The sequence below is a fragment of the Anabas testudineus genome, chromosome 17 (assembly GCF_900324465.2).
Source record: "Anabas testudineus chromosome 17, fAnaTes1.2, whole genome shotgun sequence".
Taxonomy (NCBI): domain Eukaryota; kingdom Metazoa; phylum Chordata; class Actinopteri; order Anabantiformes; family Anabantidae; genus Anabas; species Anabas testudineus.
Window position 1 is genome coordinate 10,919,031 of NC_046626.1, and position 17,792 is coordinate 10,936,822.

The window sequence follows — 17,792 nt, forward strand, 5'->3', positions numbered from 1 at the left end:
GAATGTATCCTAAATTTATTCATAGTCTCTCATCTTGGGAGTTTTGCACATAGGTTGAAGTGTTTCACTAAACTCTAAATGACTTAGTTAAAACTTTCAAAAACTTTACTTTGGAGCACAGTGTGGATAATAAGGAATGGTATTTAGAACATTTCTCATGAAAAGTTAATTTAGTTAGGATTTCAACTGTGGATGAGTATATTCTTAAGGTACAGTAGCTTATAATGACAATTAGCACCTCGTAAAAATAATGACAGAAAAACTATAGCAACAGGTAATTAGAATTGGCATGTGAATGGGTTACAAACTAATCCAATTCACAAGCTGAGCTTTATTGTTCCCTGAGGCAGACATGACACTGACTGGCCTTGTGTCGCTGCTGCTCAGCTGTTTTGATGGTGCTGGGCCTCTGTGTGATAAACTGCTCAGTCTGACTCACAGTAGTCAGCCAAAAGCTGTAGAGGTTGGCAAAGTAGTGACAGGAGCCCCGTGCGCCCTGGCACTCTATGAAGGGGTGAGTTCTGAAATCCTTGAGGCAGCTACCAGAAGATGTCAGAGACTGGCCACCGCCTTCATCACCTGCCCCCGTGTGCTGAATTCAGGAAGGCAGCAGGAACAAAGTCAGTATTTTTGATAGCTTTTTTTCTCTCATACCCACAAACAATCAAACTTTTTAATACACTCACCAGGAGGAAAGAGTACCCTGTCCACAGACTCCTCCAACCAGGTGGGCATGTAGGAATTGTGTGATCCTGGCTATGGAAAGCCACTGCAGGTGAAACTGACTCACACACAACACAGCGGCTGATGTGAGAGATAATCTCCTGGTTAATGAGTGGCATCATGGGTATGGAAGCGGTAGTGGACAGCCAATACGATTTGTCATTGCGACTTGAGTAGTGACAGGCTGCATTGTTGCAGTAGGAGAAAGGCATGGTGGAGAAAACACGGAGACAAGAGCCAGCCTGGCCTACAGGGAGATGAAGAAAAGAAAAGAAAGACAGTCAAATAAGAACAGGCAGGGACATTTTTGTAAGAATAAACTTATTTGAAGACACTATATTGCATTACGATGAACTTTACCTAGGTCTTGTGTGTGAGCCTTCTCTTGTCCCTCCAGGTAGACCAGACTATAGCCCAACCAAAGCTGACTGCTGCCTTCAGGGCACCGAGGCATCTCTACTGACTGGCTGTGGATTACCAAAAGGAAGCCTGACATTGAGAACCATCTATAGCCTGGTTCACCTTGATCACCTGGTGGTCCAGGGATACCTGGGAGGTAGAGGGGCAGAGTCACAAGTGGAGACTCAGGAGTCTGTGCTTTATGTAACAGGCAACTATCAGTCCAGTGGATTTTCTGATATATAACAAATATGTTTCATTTTGTTGAGTAAACATTAGTAAGATTGGATTGCAAAACGTTTATGAGATTATTCACCTTGGGGTCCAGGAAATCCTAATTGACCAACATCTCCTGGGTCTCCAATAGGACCACTAGGACCAGGGCGACCTGGTATTCCAGGGAGACCCATAGACCCTCTGGGACCCTTTTCACCTAGAACACAATTACAAGCAAAAAAAGGATAAATATTCTTACACACACACACACACACACACACACACACACACACACACACACACATACAGGAAAGTAGGGATCACAAATAAGCTATTAGAATCTCTTGCCTTTACGTCCTGGAGTACCAGGTGGACCCGCATCCCCAGGGGATCCCTTAGATCCTTGGGGACCACGCAGTCCCAGGAGACCAAGAGGAGCTCTCTCTATTGGTCCACTAATGGAATTACCACGAGCACCTTTGGGACCTTGAAAAGACATAATTGATTGATAATTGATTTATGTACTAGTAACATTTACCACTGTATAATTTATCATGATTACAGTAGTGATGATAAATTGTCTCACATATAAAGAATGCGTCATTTTATCTAAATAATAATTTTCCACTTTCCTTTTACTTAGAATTTTTTTTTTCACATCCCACTGACAAAAAACAGAAAAACTTAAAAAAAAAAGAAAAAAGCTGCTACATATATATGTTAACTCTGAGCCACTCACCTGTGACTCCTGTGGGGCCAGTTTCTCCCTTGTGGCCCCAAGGCCCAGGAAGACCTTGCTGACCTTTGGGTCCTACAGGACCCCTTGGACCAGTGGAACCGCTCTCACCTGTGAAAGTACAGTAATATTAAGAGTGCTTTCAAGTGGATGGCAATACTGTATTTGCACTGTCATGTACCTTTTAGTCCTACAAAGCCTGGATAGTTCTGAGATCCAGGAGGTCCTTGAAGGCCCCTATCTCCCTTCCGACCTGTTAACCCAGGGAGGCCAATTGGTCCTGGGTCTCCTTTAGAGAAAATGCTGCTACCCTGGAGGGCCCCTTTCCCCAGGAGGACCTGAAAGCCCAGTACAAATCCAAGTTGTGGGCAGATATAAAAAAACAATCCCACAGTTGAACATGAACATGAACGTTTAAGACCTTAGAGTATAATTGTATTAAAAATTACATAGAAAACCCAACAACCCCATTTGAGCAAGCTTTAGGCAACAGTGAAGAGGAAAAACTCCCTTTAGAGGAAGAAACCTCCAGCAGCACCAGGCTCATGGTGGGCGGCCATCTGCCTCGACTGGTTGGAGTGAATAGTAAGACGAGAAAGAAAAGAAGATGTTCCTTTCTAAAGACAGAGATAAACATAAACAAACAGATGAATAGTCAAGCACACACCTGGGCGACCAGAAGGTCCTTCATATCCTATATCACCGCAGGGTCCTGGATAAGGTGTATGGCAGTCATTGCCAGGGTAACCAGGTTCACCTGAGAAACCTGGAAGACCTGAGGGAAGAAATGCAACCTGCAACACTATTCTCGGTTTATACAATACAATTATTAAAAGCTAAAACAAAATGCAATGTAAGTAATCAAAACAAAATACTGCATTAAAATAATTTTAAATTGTATTTTTTTAACTTCTTATACTACATGCTGTGTTGATCATTAGAGATATTTACCTATGTCACCATGTGGGCCTCTCTGGCCTTTAGGTCCAGGAAAAGTAGCTCCTGGAGGTCCTGGTTGGCCCCTAATACCTTTAGCTCCAGGAAAACCGTCTGGTCCCGGAGGTCCAGGGATATCTATGCCTTGAAATAAGAAACAAGTATATTTAAGAGAGAACAGGGAACGCATGTATGAAGTAAACACCAGATTAAATAAACTTTTTGTAGGAGGGTTGATAAGTGAGGTGACCTCCTGGGCAGACGCATCTACTTTATAGTATGTGAACAAAAATCAATATCACAAGCGCCATAGAAACAAACTTTCTAAATTATCTTACCACTTGCTCCCTTCATCCCTTTTGCACCTTTAAGTCCATCCAATCCGTCCAGACCTGGTGGTCCTGGGGGCCCTGATGTAAAATCACAGGAGAATGATCTCGATTCTTCTGCTTGTTTCAGCCTGCATTATAAACTCACTGACTTTCATCTTAGCAGCAATATTTAAAAACCCCACAGACAGAGAAAAGAAACGATGACAGCCAGTACAAGTTCAATCACAACTAAGCATCAGTACAAGTACATTCATGGTGCTTATCCAGAGAGGGAACAATGGACATTATGTTTGTACCTGGAGGGCCAAATGGGCCAGGTGGACCCAGTGGTCCCAGACGCCCACTATCACCTGGAATACCTGGAAACCCTGGGTGACCAGGTGGGCCATGAGGTCCAGGAAATCCTGTAGATACACACAAAAGAGCTCAAACCAACATGAATACATAAAGCACAAAATTCAAGTTCATGATGAAATAAAGTTATAACATTAAATCTTTTTTTAAAGGCCAAATATCAAATACATTCAATATTTACAATACATTGTATTTAAATATATTTTAAGAAAGTCAACTCAAAAATAAAACAAAGCTGCTGCCCCAACAATTTATATAGATTTATATCTAAATATACAGTGGGCAATTTTCATATCATGTAACAAGTTATCCTGGTCTTTACACCTTTTCCTTTCTGTTGATATACAACTGTATATTAGCCTGAACATGGTACCTATTGTTCTCCTTGAGCTGACCACACATCAGCATTCCTAGTTTCAAAGTTTAGATTCATTTTGTCTTCTTCTCTTTTTAAGTTCTTTACTGACAATCACCTTGTACTCCTGGTGCTCCTGGTTCCCCAGGTATGCCTTGATGTCCAGGCTCTCCTCGTCTTCCGCTGGGTCCTGGGTCACCTGAATCTCCTGGTCTCCCTCTTGGTGCTGGATGAAATTATTTTTTGTTTCTAAATTAATTTCCAGTTATATCACACATTATGATGAATACTGTTCATGGAAAGGCTGATTAAGATTTCCTATTTCTTCTTCCTCGTTTGAAGAAAGAAGGTCTCCAGTCCAGTGTGGCAAGTAACAACTCACCACTGAGTCCGTTATCCCCTGGCAATCCTTTGTCTCCAGGTGGACCAGGTTGTCCGTAAGACTGTCCTGGCTCACCTTAAAAGAGATTTGGACAAATTTCATTTAGTTTAGTCCAACTGAATCCTATGGTGATTGAACCCATTATACTGTGACAACAGCATAAAAAGTCCAGCATGACATCTCCTCCTGCATACCAAAATAATAAAACATGTCTGAGGACTCACCCTTTGCTCCAGTTAATCCTAAGAGCCCTATGATACCCATTTCTCCAGAAGGACCTGGATCTCCCTGTAACAAACATTGAAGACATTACAACTTTTAAATATATTTCTGAATTTGACATGTGAAATATTTAAGCAACATTCAAGTGCAGATAGACTAAATAAGCTATTAGAATACACAGATAATTAACCTGAATTCATACAACTGTCACGGCATTATAAAAACAACAAATTGAATTTATTCTGTACTGGATCTCCACTATGACCAGCATATCCCCTTGGTCCAGGGAAGCCTTTGATTCCAGGGTGCCCAGGTGGGCCCGGTTTTCCTGCCCTTCCTGGAGCGCCTATGGTGCCCTTAAACCCTGGTGGACCTGGCCATCCTTCAGGCCCCGGATCACCCGGTATTCCTCTTGTACCCTTAGGGCCTGTAAATATTTTTTATGCCGTTTATCACATATTTTTCTACTTGTGACATACTACTGGTGGGAATTTGAAAGAAATATTGTGTTTAACGAATAAGTAAAAACTGAATTGCCTGGAATTCCATTTTGGCCCAGTTGCCCTCTTCTTCCTGAAAGTCCTGGTGGGCCTTTTGTTATATTCACTATCATTTGTGGTCCTCGTTTTCCTGGGGTACCTGGAAATACCACTATGGTGAGATGAAGTTCCCAAATGTATTTTGCAATTTTTTAAACAATTACAAGAGATTACATTTAGTTATTTTGCAAATGTTTTTATTCGAAGCAACTTACAATTGAGGTACAAGGCAAGCAAAACATCTAAGTCAAGGAGAAAAACATTAAAGTAAAGTTCTGAAGGTAGAAATGTTTTTGTTTCATGAGGTGCACATGCAAGATTTTTTGTATTTTAAGATAAGAGACTGTGTTGGTTTATCTTTTTACCTTCAATAATCATTATCTACTGGTGTTGCAGTGTGTCCACTAACTATCTTATATGTTCATATTAAGGTGCTGAATGTTTCTGAAACGCACATAACTCACACTCTATATTTTCCTTAAATGCACAAATATGTAGCAATGAGCAAACTAGAGGCTGCTAACGCCAATGCAAACATGCTATTTATAATCTGAAATGTGCTCATATAATTTATATGCCAAAGGTTATTTACACAGACATATAGTGTTTAGTTTTGTAGGCTGTATACACATAAACTAATTAATTACAACTTGCAAATGTGCTACAAAGTGGTGTTGCCATACCAGCCATTAGAGTCTTGATTTTCTGTCTGAACACAGATAAGAACACACTGATGCTAACCTACAATCAGACAAAGATAAATACTGACGCTGTTGTCGTCATTTTGAGATACTTATGCACAGCAGCTGTGCTGCTGTAGTAATATTAGGCCATTTCAGTTTTACAAAGCACAGAGCACCTTTTTCTTCTGGTCTCCGAATGGAGGAGTGGGTTTCGAATCCCACTTCTGACACAAATCTTTTGGGGCAGCAGTAGCGTTCCCAGTTCCTCCTGGCTACTTGCTGAGGTGTCCTTGGACAAGACACCAAAACCCCGTAGTGTAGCGCTGACATACCGTTTAGCAGCTGTCCACCCACAATTTCCCCAAGGGGATCAATAAAGTATTTTTTATTATCATTATTAGGTCTCCCACACTTTTGACAATACTGACTAAGCAAGAGAGAGCTGCCACATTTTGGGATGAATATAAACAACATTTGACCATATCATATAGAACTGAGTATAGCTATCATAGTGGAGTGTATACAGACTTACCTTTATTGCCGGGCAGTCCTGGTTTTCCTGGCTCTCCAGGGAAACCATTAAGGCCTCTCTCTCCCGGTAAACCCCTGGGTCCTGGAGGTCCTGGGCGACCCGGCAAACCTCTTGCCCCAGGCCTCCCATTGTACCCCCTCTCACCTAAATAAAATTAATGAAAATCTAACTTAAATCCAGACAGACAAGTTTACAAACATAACGCTATAAATGTAGACTATATTTCACTGTAGACGTTTAGGGGAGGTAATGCTCGACTTCAAGGATCCCACTGAGTCACCTTTCTGTCCTGGCCAGCCATCACCACCAGGATCTCCAGCAGGGCCAGGGTTGCCTTGTAGCCCAGCTGGGCCTGGAACACCAGGAGGGCCAGGGAAACCTTGTGGCCCCTTCCATCCATGACCAGGTGGACCTATATCTCCCTTCCAACCCTTCTGACCAAGGTAACCTATACAACATTATAAAATGCAGTGAGATAAATATGTTTACTTAGAGGCTGTACAATCATGACATAAATTTTTTGGAAACCTCAAGGATGACAGCATTGCAGCCATAATTTTCACTCCTGCTGTTGTTTGCTCACCTGGCACTCCCCTCAGTCCAAGATCTCCTGGGGGTCCTGGAGGACCTGCCAGCCCTCTCAGGTCACACTCCGTGCAGGGTGGGCCTGGGGGACCAATGGTACCAGGGTCGCCAATGGCTCCTGCATGTCCTTTAGGACCTGGTTGTCCAGGTTGACCTTGTATACCTAGGATTTAAAAGAACTAATGGTCAACCCACTTCTAATGTACAATGTAAATGGAAAGTGCAATTAGGACACCCCTGTAGGCTGTTCTCTGATACAGGCTGCATAAACTACAGCCTAAGTTGTTGAGTGGTTTGCTTGCACTTACCTAAATATAAACAAAATTAAACTCACCTGGAAACCCTGGGTTTCCAGGAGACCCATGAGGTCCAATTGATCCCACAGGTCCGGGGAGACCTGGTGGGCCAGTAGGACCTGGAGTGACTGAGAGGGCATTCCCTGGGGCACCCTTTCTGCCTGGGGGTCCTGTTAACCCAGGCAGGCCTGGAGGGCCATCCAAGCTAACCCCACCTGGACCAGGTTCACCTGGATCTCCATTTAAACCTGCAGGTCCTTTTATAAATATTAGACAACTGTAAGCATGCAAACAATCCTCCTAATGAAAAATCATATTTGAAATCTGCGTATAATTTATTTTGACAACATTTTACACAGCCATTACCTGGCAGTCCAATCCCTCCAATTCCTCCATCATCACCTTTCATGCCTTTAGGGCCTGGGAGCCCCGGAGCTCCTGGGAAACCATTTCTTCCGGACTCACCTGGAATTCCTTAAAAAGAGAGAAATAAAAAGTTTAAAGAGCTAATTGCTCATAAGTAGATCCCTTACAGTAGTTATTGTAGATCCATCCAAGTGTAGCTGTTGGTTACAACTATTACAAGATTTTAAATTGATTTTCAGTCTTTAAAAAAGTCAGATCAATATTCACTTCGACTGGAACAAACCACTCAATACATGTTTTTCTGAGAAATAATTTATAACATCTAAACAACTTACCTGATGAACCTGGCTCACCCTTAGGACCAGGCAACCCAATCTCATCTTCTTGACAGCATTTCTCAGTTTCACCTGGTGACACATGTATGACATTCTTTGTGAGCACATGGCTCCTGCCTACAGTTTTGATTGGGCATGTTAGCACCAATTAAGAATCTCTTTATTTAGAGATGTCTCTAACCTGGAGGTCCTGGTCTTCCAGGAATACCTGGAAGGCCAGGATGTCCCTGATTTCCTTTAAGCCCAGGTGGTCCTGGATGACCTGGAAAACCAGGACCTGGGAAACCTACAGGCCCTGAAACACCTTTGTGTCCAGTTAAGCCAGGGATGCCTTTGGGACCAGGTAATCCTGCATATCCAGCACCCTGAAAAAAATGTTACCTACTATCATAACTGTAGAAATACAAATAAGGGCAACAAAGCATATTTAGAAGCACAGTATAATTAACCAGATACATCATATCTTCCTTTACTTCCATTATCAATGTTTAAAATGTGCACACTCACTGGTGGGCCAGGATCTCCTAAAGGGCCAGGTGGGCCATCCTGTCCCTGTCTACCCGTTGCTCCAGGTGGACCAGATTCTCCGGGGGCTCCTTGGTTACCCTTGGCACCTGTCAACAACACAAATCAACGATACTAGGCTACAGATGTTTAATAACTCTCTATATATGCATGTACAAAACAGAAATTTGTATTCGTTTTCAGAATCCAAGCTAGTTTTTCTTTTCAGTCTAATAATATACAAAATGCCAAAGTACTGTTTACCAAATATAAAATACTAAATAATGTGGAGTACAGTAGTACCCAAATATCTGCACAAAACTGCTTCTTGTTGTTTCAGTATTTGGTTTTGTTTTCTGTATTTTTCACTTATTTCTCAGATTAAAAATAGTCGGCTCTGTGATTTTCATGTTAATTTATCCTTTTTTTAACAGCAAACAGGTAAAACACAAGGCTAAAAGCAAGAGTACTCCTTTGGAGTTACTGTTTACAGCACTGTTTTCCTTTGTGTTTTGTCATTATACTCACCTTTGACACCTATTGCAGAAGAGTCACCTTTCTGACCCTTCTGTCCTTTTAAACCCCCAATTCCTGGAAAACCCTACAAGAAAAGATCAAGTCAAATACAAAACGTGTTTTAAACGTGTCAGAAGTTTTTTTTTTTTTTAATGTGTTTAAACTCTTTGATCCAAGATGGCAGGCTTTATACGTTTAATGCTTTATGGCAATTTAATATATGATGATATCAGCCTTGCAAATATGTACAATACTAATATACTGTCAAATGCATGCACTAATTGCATGAGGAACTGAATTGGATCAACGGACAAGGCGGGACTGGAGCCACCGCTACCTCCAAGGACTTGAATAGCAAAACTTTGCATGCACTGGCTCTGCCAAAAGACATTTTGTCCCTATCTTTTCATGGTTGCCTGCATAGACTGTAGAGCAGGACAAAGAGTCTTTTAAGAACATTTCTGCTAGCCCTATTTATCTAACTTTATTTGCCATTCAATACAGACCTGTATTTTAGCTTCAGATTTTAGCTTTGTTTTACATTTGACACGTGTCAGGAAATGACATTTACTTGTGGTCCTCTTGGGCCGTCATCTCCTTTTGGTCCTGGGTCTCCCTTAATTCCTTGGTTTCCAGGTATCCCTGGAGGCCCTGGATATCCCGGTGGACCAGGTGGGCCTAGGCTTCCAACACCAAAGCTACATTCACATTCACCTGGGCAACCTAGGTGACGGAGATGTCAGAAATGTGTAATTGCGATTCAGCAAATTCATATGCTGCATAGCTCTATGCTCACACAGACGTGTACATACAATTATAGTGCAGAATATCACAAATCAGTTTGTGTCTCTGGATTCTCTTTCGGTCTCTTTCACCACAGGTCAGTAGACAAGGAGAAGAACAAAATCTTTGCCTAGTAGTAGTAGTAGTAGTAGTAGTAGTATCATCTCATTCAAACAAACAATCACACATCACCTTTAACTCCTTTGTGCCCTTTTCCTCCAGGAGTTCCTTTGGGTCCTGGGTCACCAGGATCACCGGGGTAACCAGGCTGACAGTAATAATCTGTGGGACCAACGAGTCCAGAATACTAACCAATGTCAAGTTCCAAAAAATTTAAAGAAACATCTGAGTTTTCATTCAACAGAAGTAATCAAACTCTTACCTCCACACGCTAATCAGATCCAATAAAATATTCCATAACACAAACACACATGAACAGAAAGATCGTTATTCAAATGAGCACACACAAGCTGAAAGTCAAATAATGAAAGTATATTTAACTAACATGCTACATAATAGCTGACCAACCTTGTTCCTCAAGAGTTACTGTCATGCTTACTGTATTTTCCAACCAGCTTCTGATTGGCTGAACACACCTGATACAGGTAATCAGTTGTAGGTAGAGATAGTCAGAAAGCAAGCAAGGCAGTGGCTCTTGAGAACCAAGGTTGGCCACTCCTGTTCATCTTGTTTTGAATTAAATATTAATTAAAAATAAGTGAGTAGTAATTAGAGTTATACCTGGAGGACCAGGGGGGCCTCTGAACCCTTTATTTCCAGGCGGTCCTTTTTGTCCCTTTAGTCCTAAGATTGGGATGCTTTCAAAGCCAATAAATATTCCTGGCTCTCCCTTGTAGCCCTTTGGACCGGGGGGCCCTCTTGGACCAGGCAGACCTGGTTCCACTGGAAAGGTGAGAAAGATAATGTAAACCTTCAAAAAAGCTAAGTTGAGACACACTATTTTCAGCCCATCTGACACGAAGACAGAACAGTAAACTATGACTAGAAGTCATAAAGCCATGAATGTTGAGTTTCACTGATTGAATTGAGCTTAAATTTGAAGGGGCACACTAACTCACAGACAAAAGTGGGCATAGCTTGTTAAAGAGAAGAACTCCCTGTGACTGATAATTTTGTTCTTTGGAGAACACAATGTTTGCATTTTCCATGCTCTCACGCTCAACATCTGCTGGACTTCTCAGCTCTTGCATGATTGCCAGTACGAGTGGTGAAGGACAGAGCACAGAAATACTGTAGATCAAATCTTGATATAATATTTATCAAAATTAGAGATATGAGAAAAAGTCTGATCTCTGACCTGAATTTGTTAATCCTGGTGGCCCTGGAGGTCCAACCATGCCCATGTAGCCACGGTCCCCTGGGAGTCCAGGTTCTCCCAGATACCCATGGTCTCCTTTAGCACCTGAAATATCCAGAAGCAAACCAGGTCAACCAGCCAAAGATTCTGTGTGATTCTTATACAATTGTAGTTGCTTGTTGACTCAACACTACATGCATTATATTAAGTAGAGAGGTGTTTCTATTATTTAGCCCAGCCTAACTGATAGAAATTGTCCCAATGACAGAAATGGCACCACATCTTCTCAAAATGATCATAAAGCTGAGTAAACCTTACTAGGAAAAAAAGAACATTAAAAAAGATTATCATCTTCATGAAGAAAGAATTTATTGTAGGATTACTGTATTAGACCGCATGTGATTAACCTTAAGTGTACCTAATAAACTTTCAACAGAGTGTAAATGATGAACAAAAATTAGTTTTGTATTTATTGCTTAAAGGTAGACTAAACTCAAATGGGACTGTCACTTTATTTTCATCAATAATAATTTTTGCAATTAAGCCGCCAAGGTTTCAGGATTTGGTGTCTTGACCAGGGAAAGCAATTGGGTCTTGCACCACCAATCCTGGGTTATGGATGGCCGCCCTACCAATTGATCTCACCTCTGGAATCACTTCCATTAGTAAAGTACATGGGACCAGGGAGACCTGGATCTCCTGGGTAACCCTATAAAGATAGAAACCGTAATCACAAGCAATTAGGTATTATTGGTCTGGACTGGTGACAGCCATTGTCCCACTGAGATGAGCAGCATTCAAGGAAACATAGTATTTCTAATTGTAGGATGAACAAAGGCATTGCAAACACACTAATAAACATCTGTTCTTCTAGAGAGTAAATATCAATAGTCCTTTAAGAATTTTGCTCCCAGTAACTCACCTTTGGACCGGTTCTTCCAATAAGACCTGGAAGTCCTCTATCTCCAGGCAAACCCTGAAAATGTATCGGTGTATTTAGTCTGAAAATCCAAGTATAGCAATGTAAGAAAAGACTTAATCATGTGCCAGGTGTACCTCAAGTCCAGTTTGTCCAGCTCGTCCAGGATTTCCTGGAAAACCCTAGGGCAAAACAAAAGGGTGAAAAATATGGAATAAATGTGTGTATGTGTGTGTATAATTATGAGAAAGTCTGATTGAAGTCACCGACCCGAAGTCCTGAAAACCCAACGATTCCTTGCTCTCCCTTGATTTTTTGTAGATCATCATCTCTTACAGGACCCTGATAAGAAAAATGCAAATCAATCATCCTCCTCTCCCTCTCAAACACAATTGTATGCTATCACATAGGACAGAACTAACTGGTATGCCTTTTGGTCCACATGGTCCTTGAAGACCTCTGTTTCCCTGGGAAGAAAAAACATGGAAAAGGTAGGTTTTGATTAAATTAGAAGATCCTAAAACATGAAGATGTTGTTTCCATCAATTCATTTGAATAGATTTCTACATGCAGGTCTTTGCAAGAGTTCCAGCATTCTTAAATAACTGAGTTATTTAAATTCACCTTGAGACCTTTGGGTGGAAGAAATTCTGGAGGATATTCTATGACTTCTTCTGGTCCTTGTTGGCCAGGTGGACCTTGTTCACCCTGGAATAAACAACTAAATAATTGAGGATGTTTGCTAATGTTGAAAGTTAACCACATTTGAACTTTATATGTTCACATACCCATAAGCAAACACACACTCACAATACAAAAATCTCTTTGTTTCTTACATTGTCACCTTTATCACCTGCCAGGGATCCTCCAGGATCGCCCTAGACGACAACCACAAGATTATTAGTGAGTTTGTGCTAATGCATTGTGCATCAATGCAGAGATTTTCAGTTACAGTATGCACTGTCCAGCAGTGAAGCAGTAACTCACTGGTAGTCCTCTGTCACCTTTAGGTCCTTCTAAACCCTAATAGGAATCACACACACACACACACACACACACACACACACACACACACACACACACACACACACACACATCTTCAGATATAAACTGCATTTTCTCTTCATGATTATTAGTGTAATATAATATATTATATGCAGTAATATACAGCCTTGCAGTTTAGTCAAAAATGAATGAACTGATAATAATTCAAGCACTGGGAATTTATACCTCTGGTCCAGGAAGGCCAAATGGGCCAGTAAGTCCTTTAGGTCCAATCTCTCCTCGTCTTCCCTTAAAAAAAAAAAGACAATAAATCATATATATATATATATATATATATATATATATATATATATATATATATATATATATATATATATATATATAAAAAGAAGAGAATAGAGAAAGAACATGATTTAACTGCAACCAAAGAGTGGAAGATTATATGCATAATTTCTTAGCATAACGTATAATAACGTAAGAATTGTTTTAAAAGCATACACGTAGACCACGTTCTCCATCTCTGCCACGCTCCCCCTGCAAAATAAAGAAAAAGATGAGAATGACTGTAGATATGGTCAACTACAAATAATTACATACATGTATGATAACCTTTGAATTTTCACCTAGGTATAGCCCAACCCATTATCATCCCTGCTTTTTAGTGTAAGAAAACTTACAGGAAGTCCTGGACGAGTGGCGCTGTACAATGGTTCACCTTTAGTTCCTTTAGTTCCAGGTAATCCCTGACCAGAAGAGAAAGTAAATGATGATGAGAGCTAATAGCAATAAAATAACCCATATTTAATATTTATACAACTTGACAATTCGTCTAAGAAGAGACACTTTTGAATGTTGTGCGCCTAATTTAACAATGGATAAAATAAATCTGAAACATCGGGAATTCCACTTACTGGAGGACCACGCAGACCATCCAGACCATCCAGACCAGAGACTCCTGGTCGACCCCTTGTCCCATTGCAGCCATCCACTCCTGGCAAACCAGGCTCACCACCTGCTCCCGGGTGTCCCTGAATAGTATAGTACATTTATGGTGGGTAAATTTTTTACTGTATTTGTAATATTGTAGTATTAGAAGACACAGTTATGACTTTCGTGTTTGAATTTGTGAATGATAAAAATGCTTTTATATTTTTATATTGAACAACTCAGCTTTTATTACAGTTATCAGTCACACTTGAGTAATGAAGAGGCACCTGTTTGAGGAAACCAAGAGAACTAGGCTGACCTCTACAGTGTCCCTTAATGTATCCACTAGGGGGCATATCAGACCCATTCTTTCAATCACTGTGCCTCCATCAACTGTGGAGTCTCTAATACTGCATCTTGAATGTATAACAGTAGCAATACATCTAGAAGTGTTTGATGTTGTTATTGGCACATTGCAATTGTTTTGGCAGATTGTGGAAACAATATGTCCAACTACAGACATAATTGTAGATTGGCACAGAATTATTACTTCCTAAGGGATAATTATTGTTAGTGATTTGTAAAATTTATTTATTTAACAACAGTTTACTCACAGGTAAGCCTGTAGTACCAGGAAAACCAGGAGCACCAGTCCTGCCCTGAAATGAAATGAAATGCCCAGTCATTCATCACTTGGTTGGAAACACTCACTCTCATGCCGCCTCATTCTTTTCTGTGGGTCACTGACACCACCTTTTGAAAATCAAGTTGTTGTTTTTCTTTTTTTTTTTACATACACTTATTTTAATTTAATTGAGTTTGCATTCGATGACTACATTTCTAACTTTTCTCTGTGTCAGACACAACACACAAACACAGCATGTGCATGAACATTTGCACTAACACGGTCTCCTTTGGGTCCCTCTGGGCCTGGCGATCCTTCTGCTCCCCTCCTGCCTTTCTCTCCATGTAGCCCTTCACGTCCTCGTGGTCCCATTTGTCCCCTTTGGCCTTGATTACCCGCCTTCCCTGGAACACCCTTCCAGAAAAAAAAGAAACTCAGCTAGAAGTGATGCTGTTAGGAAGCGGCTGCTGTTTTGTCATTTACTCTTGACTTTAGTGAATGTGAGGACTACAACAAAACAAATGCATGTTTCAAGTGTAATTAATTAGGTGCAATATCAAGTAAATGTAATTTTGCCTGTATTGGCTATTAGGCATTCATGATCGACACATGAAAGATATACAATAATATTTCAATAAATAAATGATATGATAATGATGATAAATATTTTATGTACCTCCTTTGTAATTCATTTACAGGAAAAAAACACAAACAAAATAGCAACCTTAGATGGTGAGAGTAATTCAGAATAGCAGCCTAGAGTATCATGAGAAGAAAGGGTTCATAACCTACCCGTGCACCTTTGGCTGGAAGACACTGACATACCGAACAGTCTCTTCCTTGACACGGGCCCTCAATGCCACCCTGGAGCAACAAACAAAGAAATCCTAGGCCTTAAATGCAGTACAAATGACCATTACTGCATTTGTGATGCGTGTGTGTTGTATGTGTGTCTAAGCAGACCAGATGATAGCAGGGGTCAGAAAACATCAGCAGGCCCATCAAATATAGTTGTGTTTTGGGCAGGAATTAAAACATTCCCCTGTGAAGACTGAACAGTCCTGATAAAGCTTTAAACAAATCAGTTTTCTCACACAGACTGGATAAATAATGAGTCTTCTGACCTTGCTGAGAGAAAGAGCTCACTGGGAGGTTTCAAACCATTCTGTGAACCCACGCAGTCTCTCCTGTGTGTGTGTGTCTCTGTGTGTGTGTGTGTGTGTGTGTGTGTGTGTGTGTGTGTGTGTGTGTGTATGTATGGTGGGAGCTCTTTACAGTGCAGAGAGGTCTGTGTCACAAACATTTAGTAATGTTTTCAAATATTTGGATTAGTGTAGCATTACGCTAGAATCACTTTCAATAGATTTTCAACTTGCTGACCTCCAAGATAATATTTAAAACCATGTCAGTTTTGAAGACTTCTTCTACAATGTAATCCATGTCTTTTACTCTGTGTTTTTGTTTTCAGGCGACTTAAAGCTACAATATGGAACTTTTTCTAATACTTTTTAGTAAATATGCATTTCCATATCTTATGTCTCACAGTAGAGCACTGGCAGTACTCATTTACTTTTACTGACCCTGGCCTTAAAATTCCACTGGTCCACTATACGATTTCTCTTACATACATCCAGGGGATGCTCTCTGCTTGCTTGGAAGCATTAACTCTGCAAGCCAGAGGTAATGCTTTCAGAAGTGTATTGTAATGACTACTTAGATTTTTAGTTTGTGGTAGTGGTTGTGGTAGCAGTGTCCTTTTAACTCAACTGTGTATGCAATATAGATGTAGAAAAGACGACTTACTGCATTAATCTGCTGCACAAAGAAAACCAGGACAAGGATCCACCTGTGAATTGCACAGTGGTAAAAGATTAACTGTAATCTCATAAAAACTGTGACAACAAGTGACCCTAGGAGTTAGAAACGAAAAGGCCGCTGCTAATGTTTTAACTCATTTTTGCTGCCAACAAACCAAATGTGAGGCTAGAACTTGAATCATCTAAATTAATTGTCAAAAGAATTACACAGTATTAAAATTCTGCCACCCTCAGAGCAGAAAAGTATGATATCTACTCAAGCTCTCATCGCGCTGCAGGTGACACTACAGACAGTGAGACAGTGAGAGTGTAGCGAGAACGCAGGTTTGTGCCTTGTGGGTGTCTCAGTGTAGTGGAGGTAAGTTGTATCCAGAGCCATGCTGGAATGCAAGTATGCAGATGTGTTGAATATGTTAGTAAACAGACAAGAAGTGTGTTTGTCTTGTGATAAATACCGTTTTGAGGTTGTTGATGTGAAATCCATCAAACAAGAGGCGTATCTCACAAATGTTTGTAACAGTTACAGTAATAAATACTTAAATTACAGTATAGTAGAGACTCAGTGGCATGTAGTTTAGATACTGCAGATGAAGCCTTAATTAAAGAGTGACAAAAATGTGACAGTAAAAATAAAAGTACTCTATTTCTATACCAAATCATCCAATCATTTAACATAAAGGCCCAATTTTGAAGATATATAAAATAGATATTTTCTAATAGGATGCTGCAAAAAGCAGTTCAGTCATAAAAGGTCATTAATTATCTTCAGATCAAATGGGACACAAACAGTTACCAGAATGATGATATGCATCTTATTGCCCCTAGTGTTTATAATCTATTACTACCATTTTTACAGTGGTACTCACCCGAGGATGCAGAAAGTCTCCACAGTTGCTGAAGATCTCATCTCTCATCTCATCCGTCTGCCCAGCAGGTGAATGTTGGCCTCAGTGCTGCCCCCTAAGTGGAGGATATGAGGAAGTGTGAAATGCCGAGGTCACCTGAGCATTGATATGATGTACAACGAATAACTTCTCAGGACAAATGGTAGTATTTAAAATTCTGATGTTTATTAGATAAAAATGTGCTACTGCTAAAAAAAAAAACTCACGTTACCTCTGGCATGTCTCAAACATTTACACCCCAAAACAGTAGGCAGCAGTCCATTGAGCACATCGAAACACAAGTTCACAACTCACCAAAATTCAGAAGCATAAATGAATCTTCATGAAGATAAAGAACCAGCCCAAGCAGGTTAATCTCCTGCCTCTGTATCAGACAAAAACCAAACGGAGCAACTGCCACTGTTTGTTAGTGCTGGGAGTGTGAAGGAGAAGGATAATGATTGTGGCTGGCTGCATCAGTAAGACCGCCTACCTCTTCATGG

The 17,792-nt window shown here is 40.6% G+C and overlaps 1 pseudogene; it reads right to left on the minus strand.

The window, feature by feature from the left end:
- Window positions 1-3: 3 nt before the first annotated feature.
- On the minus strand, window positions 4-17,712 carry LOC113171483 (annotated as a pseudogene).
- Between the last annotated feature and the right edge of the window lie 80 nt (window positions 17,713-17,792).